Raw genomic sequence first — 19,010 nt, 5'->3', positions numbered from 1 at the left:
GCTCAAACCATCCCTTGGACACACCTGCAGTACAGAACAGACTCAAGGGAATCTTTCCCCAATTATCTTTTAGTTCAAATTACTCTGAACTATTGTAACATTTAAGTGAAGAACTGATGCAGTGATGGTCCTCTGCCTATTAATTTCTAATACTCCCATCACTATGGTATGTAGGAGCCCATTCCTATTGTTAAGTATCATCCCCTGCTCTTAATTCTTCTGAAAGCATCCCCCAGTGCTGCAGAAAACTGGAAGAAATTAATAACAAAAGAAAGGAAGGGTTATCTAAAATTGTGGTGGGTTTTTTTCAACTGAGGAAACAAGAAAATCCATCCAAAATCAGAATTATTTCAGCAAAACCAGAAAATAGCCCATCAGATTTACTTTAAAAGGGTTATTATCTAACAATTCCCTTCATCTAGGAGAATATAACAATAATCTAGATATTGTACTCTCATTGTACTCTCCAGCAGGTGCACAAGGGAATTAGAGGCAGCCAGATTCACATTAGCAGGGCCACTGAAACTGGAACCAGAATATTTGCAGGAATTAAGAACGAACAAATATTCACAGGTAACATGTATTTATTTCAATGCCTGCAGGTAAAAATCTACTGGTGGTAGTAATTATAAAGCAATACATCTCTAATTGCAATAGACCTCTCACTCGAAAGCTTGGACTTTGAGATTAGTTTCTCAGGCTTCAAGCATATTAAACGGTTCCTACAGCAAGATCCAGCTTTAAGGAAATACAAAGTCACGTCTGCTGTGAAAGTGTGTGGGGCAAGATTGCACTGAGAAAGAGGAGTTTTCCTACGTTCTGTATTTGCCCAGCCTGAACTCCAAGAAAATGACGCTAACAACAGTGAAGGAAAACAAGTTCAGCACTTCAGTGTGGTTAGCACAAAACACACGTTACTGATATAAAAATCCCTTTGCATAAAAATCCATTGCCAGCTCGATCTTCCACTTCCTTACTGAGAGCAGTGCTGGGACACGGTTGTCATCCTGCTGTCCTAGACCTAGACTGCTGAGATCCCTGTATAACAGATGGTGAAGAGGAGGTGTCCCGCAATGAAGAGACACTGTACTATGGCAAAGGAAATTTGTCCCAAGGGGGATCTTGTTCTCAGGGCAAAATGAACTTGTCCCAGACAGGGGTATCTTGATAAAGGGAAAGAGTGGAATAACCCCAGCCAGAGATTTGAAATCAGAGAAGGACCATTAGGGAGAGCCCACAAAAATCTCACCCCCAGGATTGGCTGGGAGGGTTTCCTTAAAAGCAGGGAGTTTTCCCCACCCAGAGAGAAGGAGGGGGGAGAGAAAGGTGTGCACTGCAGGAAGATGGCTGGCCATAGTGACTGCCCAACCTTCCTTCCCCTTCCCCCCACTCCACCAGAGCTGTGGTTAGCTGCCCATGGGTCAGAGGTGCACTCACAGCCCCAGGACTCAAGCTGGGGCTTAAGAGGGAGTGGGCTGATCCCCTCAGGCAGCTGCCTGAGTTTGCTTGTGAGGAAGCAAGCCCTGGTTAGTTTGAGTGTAATTTCAGGGAGGGCTGTGTGGCTGCAAAAGCCTGGCCTAGCATGTCCCAGCGCCTGGGACTAGCCTCAGTTCATCCGTGTGTGTGTGACCTAAAGCGCGGGCTGCAGGGGTCAAACCCAGCGCACCTATGTGTTCACCCATGGGAGAAGTGTATCTGCTTTAGCCTGCAGCCCAAGCAGTGCAGCCACAGGCCGAGGCAGCGCACATTGTGTGTTGCAGGGACCCAGACATGGGAGCAGCTGCCAGCAGTGCGGTGACTCCTGGACCAACATGGGAGGACCCCAGCCATGAAAGACCCACTACAGTGCGAAGGAAGGAGCTGGGGATGGTGTGTAAATTCATTGCACATAAAGGTCATTAGTAGTGTTTGTAATAAGTAAGTATCCAATAGCTCCTGTTGTAAATATTAAACAATTTATTTATTAGTTCTTCAATGTCTAATTATTGTTTACACTTCTCCTTTAATGAATATCACACCTGAAAGATTATCAGCTTGTGAACCCCATAGGCACCCAAGTGACTATCCCCGTACCACCAGTGCTCCTTTTGTGTACTGTTATTTTGTGAGAGTTATTTTGGTAGCAATTTATCATTTGTATCCACTTTAGTTATAGCTTACTCTGTATATAATTAAATTGTGTATAATTACATATTTGTAAATAATTATATCAGTGGTTGCAAAGGGTTTGTAAATGTAAAAGAGGCCCTCACTGCTGGAAAGCCCCATGTCGGCTCCTAGGAGAGCCAAGTAAGGCTTATGCTAGTGGGCACCCCAGGTTTCCCACACTTGGACATGGCATGCAGGTTGCACCATGTGCCAGGGTTACATCTGTAAGTATTTTCTTTTGTTAGGAACTAAACAATCCCCCCACCACACCCTAGGCCCTACCCGACCCCTTATCTTATACATCCTTGAAAAAAAATTAGTTTGTCTCCCAAGTGATCATTTGCTCAGCTAGCCTAGCTTTTAAGCTTTTCTTAAATTATTGGCATCTTCTGATCATTTTTGTTGCTTCTCTCCAAAACATTTACAATTTGTCACTATCAGAGCTGGTAAAAATTTTTTTTAAATGTATTTCTTACCCACATACAACAACTTCGAATCTTTTGGCAGAAAAATATTTTGATTGGAAGCTTAAGGCAACACAGGAGACTCCATATCAGTATAGGCCAAGATCCTTCATGATGCACCAGGATTCTTAGGAAGAGGAAGGTATGCATCATAGGAGTCCTTTGCTACCATGTTTGAAAGGGAAATGTGACTGGTGAAGAACTGAACATATGAAGGAGAGGGGTAATGCTAGGCAATTGAATGACCACTTCCATGAGACACTATAGCAACCTTTCTAAATCTAAATACACACATACAGTAGTGAACTGCCTGTCAAGAATGACAATGGGGGGGCGTGGATGGGGATGGAGTGCCGCCACCACCTCCCAGGAACAGGCAGGGGGGAACCTTGCACATGGCAGCTGCCACAACCACCCACAGTCTAGCACTGCCACTGTACTACCCCCCAACTACACGTCCAGCCCTGCGCCACCCCCCACCAGTCCACATCCAGCTCCGCACCACCACCCCCAACTCCACATCTGGCCCTGCACCAGCCCTCCCCCTCCTTTCCGCTCCATGCCTGCCTGGCCTGCACCACCCAGCCTGCTCCACTGGAGCCAAGCCCCACCTGTCATTCTTGATGGGTATTTTTGATGCAGCACTGGCTGAAGCAACACCCCACTGGGAGCCACATCTCTCAAGAGCATTATGGACAGACACACAGACCAACGGACTAAGCCCTTTATATAGAGAGAGGTATATGTGTATATATATGTGTATATGTATATATATATATGTGTAACGATGTTTGTGTGTGCATGATATATTATAAATATTATCCTTACTCTGTCATGAAGCTTGTGTGAGGGACCAAAAAATCACATCGCATTTTTCACAGCCATATCAAATACAGTTGGAATACAGAGAGTCAAATACTCAGATACAGAGAGTCCACCAAAATCTGAAGTCTGTTCAGATGGCCACAAATGGAATGGCACAGAGTTGGGGACAAGATACTGTTCCACATATGAGACATACATGGAAGCCTAAGTGCATTTTCCTAAAAAACGGTTAATGCAGAAGGGGGGTTGGCCAGCATGCCCCTCCTCACTGTTTGTTTGTAACTCGGTTCAAGGAGTCAGAAAATAGTATTTTACAAAACAGATGCATTAATGGATTTTCAGGGACTCAAGCAGAGACAAATAGATTCACACTTAGGTACCTAAATCCATTTATGTGCTTAATAGGAGAATCTGACCCTTGGTTTCCAGTTGCTTCAATCCCTGGCAAGGGAAAGGAAAAGAGCCCTTCTTGTCCCGAATGTCCCCGCTGGCAAGTGCCAGCCAGCATCTCCCCACACAGCTGTAGTATATATCACAAGCCACAAGGGGCAGCTGCATGTTTCATAGATTCATAGATGTTTGGGTCGGAAGGGACCTCAGTAGATCATTGGGTCCGACCCCATGTTCCCTCACCTGTTTCTCTCCTGCATTTGGGCAACATGTGTTAGTGTTTCATTACCAGTCCTGGTAATTTGCAGATGTTAAATTATACCCAGGAGGGTTTCTTGAATGTAATAGAAGCCAAATAAGAATTATAGCATGGGAAATTTAATAAAAAAAAGTCAACTGTGAAGGCTTTGGAATTAAAACAATGTCTTTTCCCTAGTTCATGCTGAAATCTAGGTGCATACAATATTTCATGCAAATCAGACATAATTTACTGTGTGATTTGTTTCTTCAATAAAAAAGTAAGAATATGGAGAACAATAATTTTCCTACATTTTAGCTACACATTTCTCTATAAATAGAGTAACTATTATAATGACTTCTTATATGTGTCTGAGAGTGATTACCCCTCTGCAAAACACAGAAGGATCGTTTCAGTATTATACCCAATTCCTCATTAAGTTCTGTTTTGTGCAGATATACACTGACAGTTTTGCTTGCTCTCTGTCTAACTTGATGAAATCTACTATGCCCCATGTACACCCTACTGCAGTAAGCCAACTTCACGGTAACAAAAGGAGGCTAAAAGTAATAAAGTCTTCAGCTGAGGGGGTGGGGGGAAGAAGGTATCCTCCTTCTCATCTGCCAATGAACACTACTTTGTCAACTACCAGAGGTAACTTGGGATCCAATAAATCCCTCAGGAAGCATACAACAGACAGAATCTAGTACCGATGTGTCATGACACCCCTTCCAAATCTATGTTACCATAAATGTGTCCTCTAACCATTTTCTCCTTGTTAACTTGGTTGTGTCTCAGCTGACCTGCCCCCACACACCCCCCGCCATGCTCCAAGCTCCATTAGGCACTGAGTTGGTGTTATAGTTTCATAGTTGGTTGGGTCAGAAGGGACCTGAGCAGATCATCAAGTCCAACCCCCTGCCATGGCAGGAAAGGGTACCGGGGTCAAATGACCCTGGTGAGGTGTTCATCCAGACTCCTCTTAAAGACCTGGTGGCTGCCTATAAGTTCATCAGGGGGGCACAGAAGGGAATTGGTGAGTATTTATTCACCAAGGCGCCCCTGGGGGTTACAAGAAATAATGGCCACAAGCTAGAAGAGAGCAGATTTAGATTGGATATTAGGAAGAACTTCTTCACAGTTCGAGTGGCCAAGGTCTGGAATGGGCTCCCAAGGGAGGTGGTGCTCTCCCCTACCCTGGGGGTCTTCAAGCGAAGGCTAGATGTGTATCTAGCTGGGGTAATGTAGGCCCAGCACTCTTTCCTGCTTATGCAGGGGGTCGGACTCGATGATCTATTGAGGTCCCTTTCGACCCTAGCATCTATGAATCTATGAATCTATGAACCCCCAGGGTAGGAGCCAGCACCACTTCTTTTGAAAGCTGGTTCCAGATCCTAGCTGCCCTGAAAGTGAAGTAGCACCTCCTGATGTCTAACCTGAATCTACCCTCTGCCAGCTTGTGACCATTATTTCTTGTCACTCCTGGTAGTGCTTGGGGGAACAGGGACTCCCCCAGTGCCTGTTGGTCCCCCCTGAGTAGTTTGTAAACAGCCACTAGATCTCCCCTCAGCCTTCTCTTGTGGAGGCTGAATAGATTTAGGTCCCTTAACCTCTCATCATAGGGCCTGCCCTGATGACTCTTGATCATGTGGGCGGCCCTCCTCTGGACCCTCTCCATGTTATCCACATCCCTCCTAAAGTGCGGTGCCCAGAACTGGATGCAGTACTCCAACTGTGGCCTAACCAGTGTCACGTAGAGGGGGAGGATCACCTCCTTGGACCTGCTTGAGATGCACCTGTGGATGCACGACAAGGTACGGTTGGCCTTCCTGACTGCACCCCACACTGCCAGCCCATGTTCATTTTGGCATCAATGATGACTCCAAGAACCTTTTCTGCCTCTGCACTGACAAGAAGGAAGTTCCCCAGCCTGTAGGTATGGTGCGGGTTTTTCCTCCCCAGGTGCAGCACTTTGCACTTGTCAGTGTTGAATCCCATCCTGTTCTCATCGACCCACCCCTGTAACCTGTCTAGGTCTGATTGCAGCCTATTCCTCCCTTCTAGCATGCTCACTTCTCCCCACATCGTCTGCGAATTTGAACAGGGTGCTTTTTACAACATCGTCCAAGTCCAAGTCACTGATGAAGATGTTGAACAGTGCAGGCCCGAGGACTGAGCCCTGCAGAACCCCACTGCCCACATCCCTCCAGGTCGAAAATGACCCATCCACCACCACTCTCTGGGTGCAGCCATCCAGCCGTTGGCAACCTATTTGACTGTGTAGGTGTCAACACCACAGTCCCTCTGTTTTTTTAATGAGAATGGGGTGAGAGACAGTGTTGAAGGCCTTCCAAAAGTCCAGAAGGACTACGTCCACTGCTACCCCTGTGTCTAAGAATTTTGTGACCTGGTCATAGAAGGCCATCAGGTTGGTCTGACAGGACCTGCCTCTAATGAGCCCGTGTTGGTTGCCCCTAAGCATAATCTCCCCAGCTGGCCCCTTGCAGACATGCGCCAAGATAACTCTCTCAAAACGCTTCCCCAGGACCAAGGTAAGACTAACTGGCCTATAGTTTCCTGGGTCCTCCTTCCTCCTTTTTTGAAAATGGGAACCACATTGGCCCTTTTCCAATCCTCTGGCACCTCACCAGAGCACCACAAGTGCTTGTAAAGCCGTGCCAGGGGTCCCACAATGACCTCTGCTAATTCCCTCAGCACTCTGGGGTGGAGATCGTCAGGACCAGCTGATTTAAATATGTCCAGTCCCTCCAAAAGTTCCGTGACTAGATCCTCACTGACCCTAGGCCTGGTTGCACCTGCCCTGGGATCTACGGGTGTCCTGGTGGGGGTGGGTGGTGACCCGGTCCTTGCTCAGAAAAATGGAGGCAAAGAAATTGTTAAATAGGTTAGCTTTGCTGTCTGGTGCGATAACCAGACTTTCCAGTGTGTTCTGCAGAGGGCCCATATTACCCAGTACCTTCTTTTTACCCCCTATATATTTAAAAAAGGACTTCTTGTTGTCCTTGATCTGGGTAGCTAGTCCCAGTTCCATCTCCACCTTGGCCCCAAGCAACCGAGGTATAGTCCTCCCTGGTGATGGCCCCTCCCTTCCATTGGGTGTATGCCTCCTTTTTAGCTAGGAGACGCTCCCATATGCTTTTGTTGAGCTATGGGGGCTTTTGCTTCCTCTTGCCCACTTTGATCCGCATTGGGATTACCTCCCTTTGGGCTTGGAGGATCATCTCCTTAAGGAACGACCACTCTTCCTGGACACCCAACTCCCCTCCCCTCCGGGACCTCAGTGCCTTCCTGACTATTCTCCTTACCTCATTGAAATCTGCCCTCATCAGCAGGGTCAGAAGAGATCAATGTGAAATGTTTTCCAGAGATATCATAAACCCAACCCCCTCAGTAATGAGGGGCAACACGTAGGGGATGCATGCAGGGTGCACACGCACCCCCTAAGTGTGGCAGTGCACCCCCTACAAAAAGGTGCTGCTGCTCACCACCTCACTGCTGACACCACTGGCAGCATCACTGGTGGGACAGTGCCAGTGGTGTCTGCGGGAGCTCCGCACTTACCACCACTGTGCTCCCGTCACTCCTGCCACACTCCCACCACTGCCAGTGTAGTCGTGCCCCCCAGCCAGTTCGTGTCACTAACACTCCTAATGTCTCCATATATACATTTCAACAGTAAGGGTTACAAAACAGATCCCTGTAGAATCCCACATGCATATTCCAACATGGAAGAGTTCAGAACAGATGAAAAACTGATCAACAGAAGTGCTCAAAGACTGATGCACTGCTATTTAAGAATCTGCCCATGCTACACTTTGTCCCCTCTGACCTATCCTTATAATTACCCTTAATACAGGCTATATAGATGCCAAGACCCCCTCCAGTATATATAACATACTTAAGATGTTTTCTACAGCTACTACATCAATGAGATGTTAGGGAAACATGGTGTGAAAGTCCTTGTACTGTCCTTCTGCACTGGGTTCCCATATCACATAGGAGCAGACAGATTAGGACCACATAGACCTTTATGAAATGCTTAGTTACTTTTACTGCTTACACACTGTTGTGTTGGGGTGGAATAGGGAAATTCATGAGGAGAAGAGTTTCTGGGTATTTATTCAATGGTCCATATGGACAATACCAGCTAAAATATACAAAACAGAACAAGTTGTAAGGTTAGAAAATATATTAAGTTTTTATTCTGTCTGTAAAATGGACCAGTAGGCTTAATATATATTTATATATTTATTGCTACATATATATGGCAATAAATCTTATAATAAACCTATTTTGTATGTAGAAGCAAAAAACATATCTAGATAAATTATGGTGCACTTCAGGTATTGTTATATATTTAAGTATTATTTTACTAGTAATTTTAGTGGCACTCACTTAGAAAACCAGGATTGGGGGTTATTCCCTTAAAGTAGAACAGCTATTTTCCCAGTTGAATAGTAATGGGAGAATAATAAAATCTTGATTACATTTTCTTCCTTTTTGACATTGTGTTTTAGATTTGTCATTTGTATATATTAATACATAATCAGCTTTGCAATAAATTCTGTTGGGGAACCATTTCTGGATGGCCTTGATAGGTTCTTATATAGATATATAGAGTTGGATGTTAGTAAGTAAAAGCTTATTGAAGTTTTCCTTTCTATATAAAAAGAAGAAACTTAACCAAAACCCTTAAAATTAATCAATGGAGCTGATGAAAAGAAAGATGTTAAAGTTAAACAAGACATGCAACACATATGCAATTTAAAAATATAAAAACTGCTTGTTTTAAACACATTAATGTCACGTATGTAAAACTGACAACTTTCTGGGCATGTCTACATGTACACTTACTGTGCAGTAAGCATGTTTTACGCCGGCATCAACACGTGCAGGCATTACAGTGCAGTACCACTGTGTGTGAACTGACTTGGGACTAAAGTAAAGCATCCACATGTGCCTTTACTGCTCAGTAACTACTCAGGCATAAATTTGCTACCTTCATCATACAGGTAGCAAATTTATGTCTAAGCTGGCATAAGTCACCATATTACTGCACAGTACAGGCATGCATGTGTAGACACACGCTCATACTGCACAGTAATTTAACCTAAGTTACTGCACAGTAATGGTGCACATGTAGATGTACCCTCTGACAATAAGGGGATAGCACCAATATTTGTGCTTTCCAGCCTGAAAGTAGTGGGGAGGAAAGGATGCAGAGGAAAAAAAATAGATGGGTATATCGGGCAGAGGATAGAAGCACTGGAGTGCATTCTTGGATGGATTCCTTTCTTATTCCCACCTACAAGTCATATGGTGGTAAACATCTTCCTTCCTCATACCCTCCATTCCTGTACTAGTGCCATGTCATTTGTGAACTTTAAGAAAAATTCAACTAGTCTATGACCCCAGCAATGCCCAGTTTCTCCCATGTTGCAGGCAGCGCTTCATAGAGGTTAATAAAAATATATTCTTCTCAAAACAGAGGCAGGACTCTCTCATATACCTCACCTACCTACCACCCTCGAATTCCCTCTTCACTCAGAATTTATGCTAAAATTACTTTGAGTGGATTTTCTACAATGCTATCCATAGGTGGGGAAACAACAGGGAATTTCAAGCCAAACCTGGAATTTAGTCCAGGTACCCAGACTGGATGACTTTTTATTGTCCATATGCTCCACACCTGCCCTCTTGGCATGGATGGGTTTTGAAAAGGTGAGTGTAGATCAGAAGCAGGGAATTAGTTCAGCTGGAGGGCCTCTTACCATGTTTTGGTGAAGCATCAAGGGCCATGAGGGCAGTCCTGCCCCTTGATAGGTACTCTGCCCCCTGATTGCCATCTTGCAACTGAAGTCCTGCCCCCTAACCCCTGACCTTTGCTGCTGGAATTCTCTCCCCTCACCTAGAAATTACTGCCCTCCACATGCTTGGCGGTGAACCTGGAAGTGGATCGGAAGTACTTCTGGTCCACTTTCAGGCCCACCAGTGAGTATGCAGGAGGGTCCCCCCAGCTCAGCAATCAGCCGTGGGGGAACCCCAGGTGCCCCCTCCAGACCCAGGAGGCACCAGTAACTGAGTTGGGAGGAATTGCAAAGGGCCCCTGCGCACTCCCCGGTAGACCCAGAAGTGGCCAGGAAGTGCTTCTGGTCCACTTCCAGATCTGCTGCCTGGCACGCTGGGGGACACTCCATGCACCCCAGCATCTCAGCACTCATGAGCCCCCTGCTACCTAGAGGCATGTAGAAAACATATTTAAAGCTGTGTCTATGTCCGAATCACCGAATCTTTCTGAATCAATTCAGAGGGTTCTGATTCAATTCAGAGAGATTAAAGGGTCCTCTGATTTGATTCAGATTCAGAGATTCAGCCACTGAATCAGGCCAAATCTCCGCCAAATCAAATCAGGGACCGAAACTTCACACAGCCCTAGTGGGTAGAGGTGTGGATGTGTGTAGGGGATGTGGTGTATACATGTGTGGTTGAGGTGTAGTATGTGTTTGTAGGTATGGTGAGGAGTGGGGTGTGTGCAGTTGAGGTGTTAGGTGTGTGTGTGGGTATGGTGGGATGTGTGCTTGTGTGGGGTGTCGGTATGGTGGGGTTCAGGGTGTGGGTGTATGTGTGAATGCGTGTGGGATGTGTATGGTGGGGTGTATGTTTGGGGCTTGGGATGTGTGGGACAGTGTATGTGTAGGGGTGGGGTGTGTGAGAGGGGTGTGTGAGAGGGCATGGAGGCATGTGTGTGGGATGTGGGTGGGTTGGGTGTGCACATGTGGGGGGCTTCCTCACCCACTCTGCAATGTGGCTGAGCCCAGCCCTTCCACAGGTGGGAGGAGAGAGAGGGGGGCTGGCTCTGTTATCCTGGCTCGCAGCACCCTGGAAAGGGCAGAAAAGCAGCAGCTGCTGGCAGGCAGCAACAGACACCCCCAGGAGGTGGGGGGAGGCGGGTCAGGGATCTGAGCCTGGCACCACCGGCTCTCTTATCTCTGTCCCACACCTGCCCCGTGAGGCTGCAGGGCTCCCACTGCATCCTGTTACTGTTGCTGTTGCTGCTGCTTCTCTCTCATGTGCCTGCCCAGCAGGGCTACATTAAGTGCAGACTGGCTCCTCCTGCTGCTCCCCCACTCCTGCCTGTCCCATGCCTGCCCCACAGGGCTTTGTGAGCAGCTGAGCTCCTTCACACCCTCCCCCACTCCATCCACATACTACCCTGCCCTGCACAAGCAAGACCACAGTGAGCTGCAGGCAAAGACCATCCCATTCCCCTCAATGCTGCAGCTTCCCCACCCAACCTGCTGCCCCGAGCGCTTCATCAGAGACAGGAGGAGGAGTTGCTGAGGGTGGGGAAGACCTGCTCAGAAGCTGTGCCTGCTGGTGGGGCTGGTGCCCTCCAGCAGGAGAGGCCGGGAGCACAGCACACTCTGCCCAGGGCAGGACTCAACCCAATGCAGAACGCAGCAGGGGCAGCCACCAGCGGGGCTGTATACAATTAATTGGTGGTTGCCTGTCTGCAGGCCAGATCCAATCAGCTGGTGGGCTGGATCTGGTCCATGGGTCATATTTTGCCCACCCCTGGTTTAGATGGTGTGGCACATCATTTCATGATATATAAAACAACATGTATGTTTCTCTAGTTAAAGAAAAACTAGATGCTTTATTACTATACTAGAGGATTAGCACTACACAAATATAAGGGTTGAAATGGGCACTAATTTGCCATATTATATATACAGTTTAAAAAAACCACAACAAACTAAGCATTATTTCATTAGCCCTGTAGTCATTATAGTTAAATATATGTCACTTATTCAGATTCATAAACCAAAATGTCTACATGTGCTATTAATTAGAAGCAATAAACAATGGTGTGATATGCGATTGAGTTTATTGCTCCCGGGCACACTGTTTGAACGTGTGCCCAGGACCACAGTACATTGAGCCAGGTTGAAGCAGCCCTGGTTGGCAGGGGGCCTGGAGGGGCAGCCTGCCAGCCTGGGGCTGCTCTGACCTGGTTCAACATGATGCAGAGGGGCTGTCTCAGGCATGAGGATGCTCCAGTGCAGGACTAGCTGGCAGGTAGCCCCCCACAATGAAGTATCCTCATGCACCAGCCAGCTGGGTCAGCATCTACATGTGTGTTGCTGCACATGAAAAAAATCCACAGCAGGACAGTACTTGCATTTACAAGTACTACCCTGCTGCAGAGTTTATAAGTTTCCTGCAGCCTAACAGGGCCACACGTGTAGGTATGAGACATTTTCTCCAGAACTAATTAGTCTGCTCCGCAGTAAACATCTCAGGTAAATGCACCCTGTCAATCATTTCTACACCTGAGTTAATATTACCATACCTGAGCTAAGGTTTTGAGCTCTAGCTAAAAAAACAATCTGCAGGACTGTGAAATAGAAAAGATACATTACCAGAAATGGCTAACAGATAGTAGAACTACAAAAGAAAGGAGAGTTCAAATAGTGGAACATCAAGACCATTAAAAAGGATAGAGGGTTTTTAACACCTGTGGAGTAGAGAGAGATTAACAGGAATCAAGGAGATGACAATGAGCCATGAAATCAATTGACTCTCTCAGTATGGCCTAAATAGAAATGTGGCTGCCCAGGGAGTTGGTTTTAAAGTTTGGGTGGAACAGCAATCAAATGGCAGGGAGGTCCAACAGATGGATTTAATAACAAAAAAGGTAGGGGAGAATACATCGCCACACTGGATAAGCACAGCAGCTGATGTTTCTATTAAAAAGTTTAGAGGAAAATTAATGTGAGGTATAGGACTGCAATTTTAAAAGCATGTAGTGATGCACAATCCAACTCATGTATATATTTTGCAGTGCAAGTTAGCAAAGAATCCCAACCCAGAATCTGAAGGGGCAGGAGCAGGGGCAGATGTAGCAGAGTCCTAGTGTGAGAATAGATAAGGAGCTATGGGACCAGTAGGCTGGTAAAGTGTGTTCTGCAGTGGGTCAGAGCTCCCAAAAGAAAGATGGTATTCTGGGGAGCAGGGGCAAAGCCCCAGGGTAAGAGATCCTGTCTGGAAAGCTTACATTGACCTTTGAGGTGTGGCAGGTAAGATAATAGGGTGATACCCTGCCAGGCCAGAGGGGAGCAAGCAGGACAAGAGGGCTTAGCTGCCCTTGGAAGTTAGGTCTTGCTGCAGAGGCAAACACAAATACTTTCAAATCACATCTACCCTCCCTCCTTCTGTTTTTAACAGTACCTCAAAAAGTAAGCATTACTAGATTATTCTAAATATGTTTGAGGACAGCAGTTTGGGGGTTTTTTATTGTCTTCTCACAAAATTAGTCCAAATTAAGTCACTGGGCAGGGGCTCCATCTCAAACACTACCGGACCATTTTGAAAAAGTAATCTTGTCTTGAGAAAGTGAAAATCTTAATGCTAAGTCACTCATTAACTTTATGTGGGGAGCTCCCCAAAGGATGAAGATCAATAAGATGATCTACTCTAAGTATCACATAATGTCCTTTCTCTTGGATCCTCACTTTAGAAGTTCACAACTGCCAAGAAATCACACAATGAATGATAAACAATTACAGCACTCTGCTGTGGGGAGGAGACTAACATGACAGCTCTCCCTTGCCTTCTTGCCCTTCAGTACTTTCTTGGCTCTAAGAGCAAAGGCAAGTACACTGTTTCAATTTGCTTTCAATACGACTGAGCACTAAATAGCTTCTCACAAAATTTCCCTCTTACACTGCTGCCACAGCTACTATTGATATTTCACTTCAGGGCCAAGCCATACAAAGCCAACAGCTTAGATTTTTCTCCTCCTTACTTGTTGGAAATTATTCACCAAGACCTTTTGTTTCCCCCACTCAGTTTTAGCATGTAGCCCCTTTGCTAGGATGTTGCTCTATTTGGTGTTAGAAATGCAAAATTCTAGATCTTTTAGTTGCATATCAGTAACAAGTTATGCTTCTGTGCCCTTATTGGATAAGCATGACTGAGAATTATATTCCAGATATTAATAATGCAGCCAAGGACCAAGTCAAACCCTGCTTCTGCAAATATTTTTATGCATTAACTGAAAAGCCATTGTTTTATGGAACATCCCTGCCAACAATTAGTTTGCTAGGATATCTGGATGCCCAGACACCATGGTAGTGAGGGCCAGATAAGCATCTACATTGATTTATAAAAAATACACACAGAACAGTAGTTGCCAACACAAGCTGAGTGTATTTGCTAAAACTTACAAAAGACTATTAATGTCAATGTTTTTGTAGTATTCCACCAGCTCTAATGTTCCTGACCAGACTTGCAAATCTGCCTCTCAGGACAAGCAGCTTTCATATGGGCAGGTTTCTTATGGGTTTGGTGATGAACTCATTCTTTTCAGGAAATAAAAAAAAAAAATCAAAGTGTTGGTTCCTCAAGCAGAAAGAATTTTTATGATACCTATAGTACAAGTGTGAATTCAGAGTGGCTTTTCAACACTCCTGGAGAAGTAGTAAACAACCTCTTTACTGCCTGATAATGCAGAAGTGATTCCCTTCATTAAAATAAATCTTGCCAGGTTTCAGTACTCCTCTGAAGCGGAGGTTCAGGGACTGGGACAGGGAGACCTTGGCGTGGAATGATACTTTATTGATTTACTTGGGTAACTATTTTCTTGGCAGTACTTAGCATGGGTGCAAAACTCCTATTAGACACCAACTGTAATTTTTTATAGCCGTCATTTAAAATGATTAAGTGGTTATTCCATGCTTGATAGGGTTTTGTATGTTTTGTAAGAATCGAGCCTGGTTCCAACCTTTGTATATTTTGATTGAGGCCTAAAAGTATTCAGCTATTATATAAAAAACTTTGACCTTTTTTTCTACCGTGTTTCCAACCTTCTGGGTTCAAGTTGAGTTCAGTCCTCAGTGAAACCTGAAACCAAGCCTCATACTCTCCAATCCCTCCACCCCACACCACCACCTTTATAGCAGACACCAATTATATATTCAACGCAGACCTCAGAATCCATCCTTTATAGGGCAAACCCATCCCTCTTTTCTGCGTGTGCAGGGACTCCTGTCCACCAGCCGGAATTTATGAGCGTAGCATGACCCCACTTTTACACGCTGTTTAGGCTATTGCTGCAGATCCTTCAAGGACTTAAGAAACAGCATATACAAGTACTGTCAAAACAGATCAACCAAGTATTCTCTTCACTAGCCTCATCACAGGTGTTTTCTGTTAAAAAAAAAAAGTAACTACACATACATTTGAGCTACTGAAGTCCCAGGAGGCATCAACTTGGATTCCGTGGAAGGCATTTCTTAGCCTGCTTCAAAAGATAACCCCACTACCCCAAAACACTACACATCATGACTGTGACACAAGGAGACAGATCCTATTCCACTTGTTAGGCAGACAAGTAGATGTCAACACCTAAGCATGATTCTATTCCACCCCGAAAAACCATTCATGCAGAAGGTGGGCAAGTTCTCTTTCACCTCTTTCAAGATTTTGTCTTGAGGGAAGTATAATAATTCATTTAAAAAACATTAATGTTTTTTCAGAGATTCTAGCCCAGACAAACAGAACTGTACTTAGGCATCTAACAGGTGGAATGGGAATAGCCCCGGAGTGACTTAGGAAACAAAGACTGGGAATCGTATCATTGAGGACTGAGGCTAGAGCTGTACAGAAAAGAGACTTCTCTGATACAAGCACTGTCATTTAGCAACACAGCTTGCCAAGGAGCTAGAAGGTATTCAGAACCTCCTCTCACAACCCCCACTTGCCCGCCTGACAAGGTATGGGACCTAGTCTACCCCCTCATCCTATAGGAGAGTGCAGAAAGCCAACCCTTGCTTAGTCCTGGGGAAAAGTGGTACATGCGTGACATTTCTGGTTCCTGAAGTGGCTTTTCCCTGCACAGGGCGTAATCTGGGCCCCATCCAAGTGAGGAGTTAGTACAAATCATATGTTTAATATATTACAATTATATCACACACAATGTCTACTGGAGGTAAAAGGGGTCAGAAGTATGGTAAAATAATTAGGCTTAATTATGACATTAATAGTTCACATTACTTTTCCCCTCATCTTTACCCATGGAAGAAGAAAAATTCTTCTTGAAATTCAGCTCATTTAGATTTGCCAAGACCCCTTTGCTTTCTCCAGCAAGTGGGGTTTGGCAGCTTTATGACAAAGGCAGGAGGTGGGGCCAAGAGACCACAAAGGGCCACAAATTTCTCAGACTTCCAAACTTAATAGAGGTCATGTGAGAGCACAGGGACAGCCTCTCCTTACCGGCAGGCCTGCTCCCTCCCCATCACAGTGCACTGCCTCCACCTCCAAGTCAGGGTACAAACCCTGGGGCAGTTAATGTGGCAAAGAGAAGCATTCGGTCTTGCACTGTTTCCTTTCTGGAAATCCATCCATGGACTGGAGTCTCCCTTCACTTAGACCAATGTAACTTCACTGAATTCAGCATAATTCTTCCTGATACACACCGTGGTAAGCCAGATCAGAATCAGGCCCTACATCTCCAAAGGAATTTGCCACAGCCAGAAAGAACCTGTCATTTTTAGGTTCCCCACATCAGAATAGATTAACTACCCTTCTGCTGTCCTCCCCAAAAAATCAACTCTATGATCCTCACTATGAAACTGTAAGGGTTTCTACAGCCTGCAGTGCTACTCCCACCTTCCACTGCTCTTCCTTCCCTTTGCTTCCCTCAACACATGCATCTGGTGCCTATTATTTTTTTCTTATTTCCAATGTGTGTACATCTTGTACAAAAAAACATCAGCTGGCTTAGCAAAGGGGGAGTTATGGCTTCATGTATTAGTCACAATACACAGAATTCCAACTTAAGTTAGATTACTTGATTTGCCTGGTTCATTTTATAATACTGTTTTTTTAGCTAACCATGTTGCCACACTGTCTACACACAGACACCCATCAGAAGGGAAAAGGGCAGCTCTCCTTATAATGCAACGTGAATAGAAATATCTCAAGTCAACTCCAGTATAACTCACCTGACTATTTTTATAGGCATTCCTGTTTGAAACTAAAATGTGAAGCTTTTTTTCCCTAATGCCTGACCTAGTGTTGAGCCCCATGATCATCCTGTCTGCAAGCCAAGAAAATATTTGTGGTCTTCACCTTAAACGCAGGCATGAAAATTATCTTGACAGAATACATGGTAAGAGCACTTGGCCTTACCAAAAAAGCAACATGAAAATGCTTTTTATCTTACATCTTGTTTTATTCACTGTAACAACTCAGTGGGAGCCTGTAGGGTTAATCACGAATTGGGGAATGAATGGATGCTCTTCGCATAACCTAAAGCAATTTCTTCTGTGTAAAGTCACTGACAATGATGTTTCAATGGTCGCTGCATTGTTTTGTCATCCACCCGCTCATGTATAGACACATGAAATGCCACAAGGGTGAAAATAACTGCATTTTAAAAACAAAATTGCTCAGGACAAACTGTTTCCTTCAAGATACCCATCAAACTCTGGAATATATTTGGGGACCAAAACTTAATTACACTCTAAGGATAGAAACAATATGGGCAGCTTTAAAATAATCTGCACTGGAATGATTTCAAGGTAAACTAAACAGAGGGCAAATATCCCCGATCTGTATCATGTTTTCTCCAGGGAATATCAGTATCTCCCTCTGAACAAGTTTATTAGGGAACAGAGAGTGAGACATTAACTGTGCAGTTGACTAATTAACTGTGTAGTAAATGTCTTGGTATCTACACGTGCACCCTTATTAGGGTAAATGAAACTAATAAATTCTGCAACAGGGTATTACAAGTACTGCCCTGCTGCAGAGTTCTTTTATGTGCAGTAGCGCATGTGTAGACACTCCCCCAGCTGGCTGGAGCACAGGGAGCTTCAGCATGATCCTAGCCAGCAAGCAGCCCCCTGTGCTGACGCGCCCTCGTGCCTCAGCCAGGTGCTCTGCAGCACATGGTTGGAGCAGCCCAGGCTGGCAACGTGACCCCCAGGTCCCTGCCAGCTAGGGTTGTGCCACCCTGGCTGACCCTGCTGTGATCCCGGGCACATGTGAAAACACTGTGCCCAGGAGCAATAAACTCTAGTGTGAATTGCACTGGAGTTTATCCAGGTGCACTAATGTCATGTAGAGATGTGCCCGGTATCTGAGGACTCAAGCTTGCCCTGTATCCACAGGCAAATGTTGACTTTTTATTTTATGTGTTCACAGTTTGGGAAGACTCTTCAGTCTTATAAACTCAGTACTCCACTACAATGGTAGTTATACCATTGCCTCTTATCTGAACTTGAAGATTCTGCAACTTGCTACACGGTAAGGAAAGAATGAAGATGCATAGGTTTTTAACAGCCCAGATTCTGAATTACATCACTGTTCCATAAATATATTCATTTTATTCATGTTCATTCCTGAAAGAATTTACTGCACCAAAGATGTCATCCTGACTATGCATCTTAAAATTGATCATTTCCCCAATTAAGCTGTTCAGGCCTCAGACTTAAAGAGCTGTCACAGCTGCTGCAAACTGATTTATCTGCTAATGATGGGCAGAGCTCCTGACCAATAATTATTAATGACATAGATTTTTTAAGTAACCTTAACCTGCGTATATCTTTTTGTTAATTTGCATTACATCTGAACATGGGCCCCCAATTCTTAACCAGGTTTTAAACAGCTGTAAAATGTTAAGTTCCAGGCTTTTAATACAGAAGCTTCCAAATGAAGACTAAGAGACAAATCCAGCCTTACACAGTATCAAAATTGCTCTGGCTAAAGAGTAACTCATGCTTTTACAGTAGAGCTGGGGGCTTTCAATGGTTCCCAGCTCTGCTATGCAGAGGCCACCAGTACATAATAACAGAAGAAATGTGCTGGTCATTCTAAGATCAGAGGGCCCGTGGCTACACAGACCCACCAGTCATATG

Source organism: Crocodylus porosus, unplaced genomic scaffold, assembly GCF_001723895.1.
Source record: "Crocodylus porosus isolate Cpor-Errol unplaced genomic scaffold, CroPor_comp1, whole genome shotgun sequence".
In the NCBI taxonomy this organism is placed as follows: Eukaryota; Metazoa; Chordata; order Crocodylia; family Crocodylidae; genus Crocodylus; species Crocodylus porosus.
Note: the sequence above shows the minus strand (reverse complement) of the source record.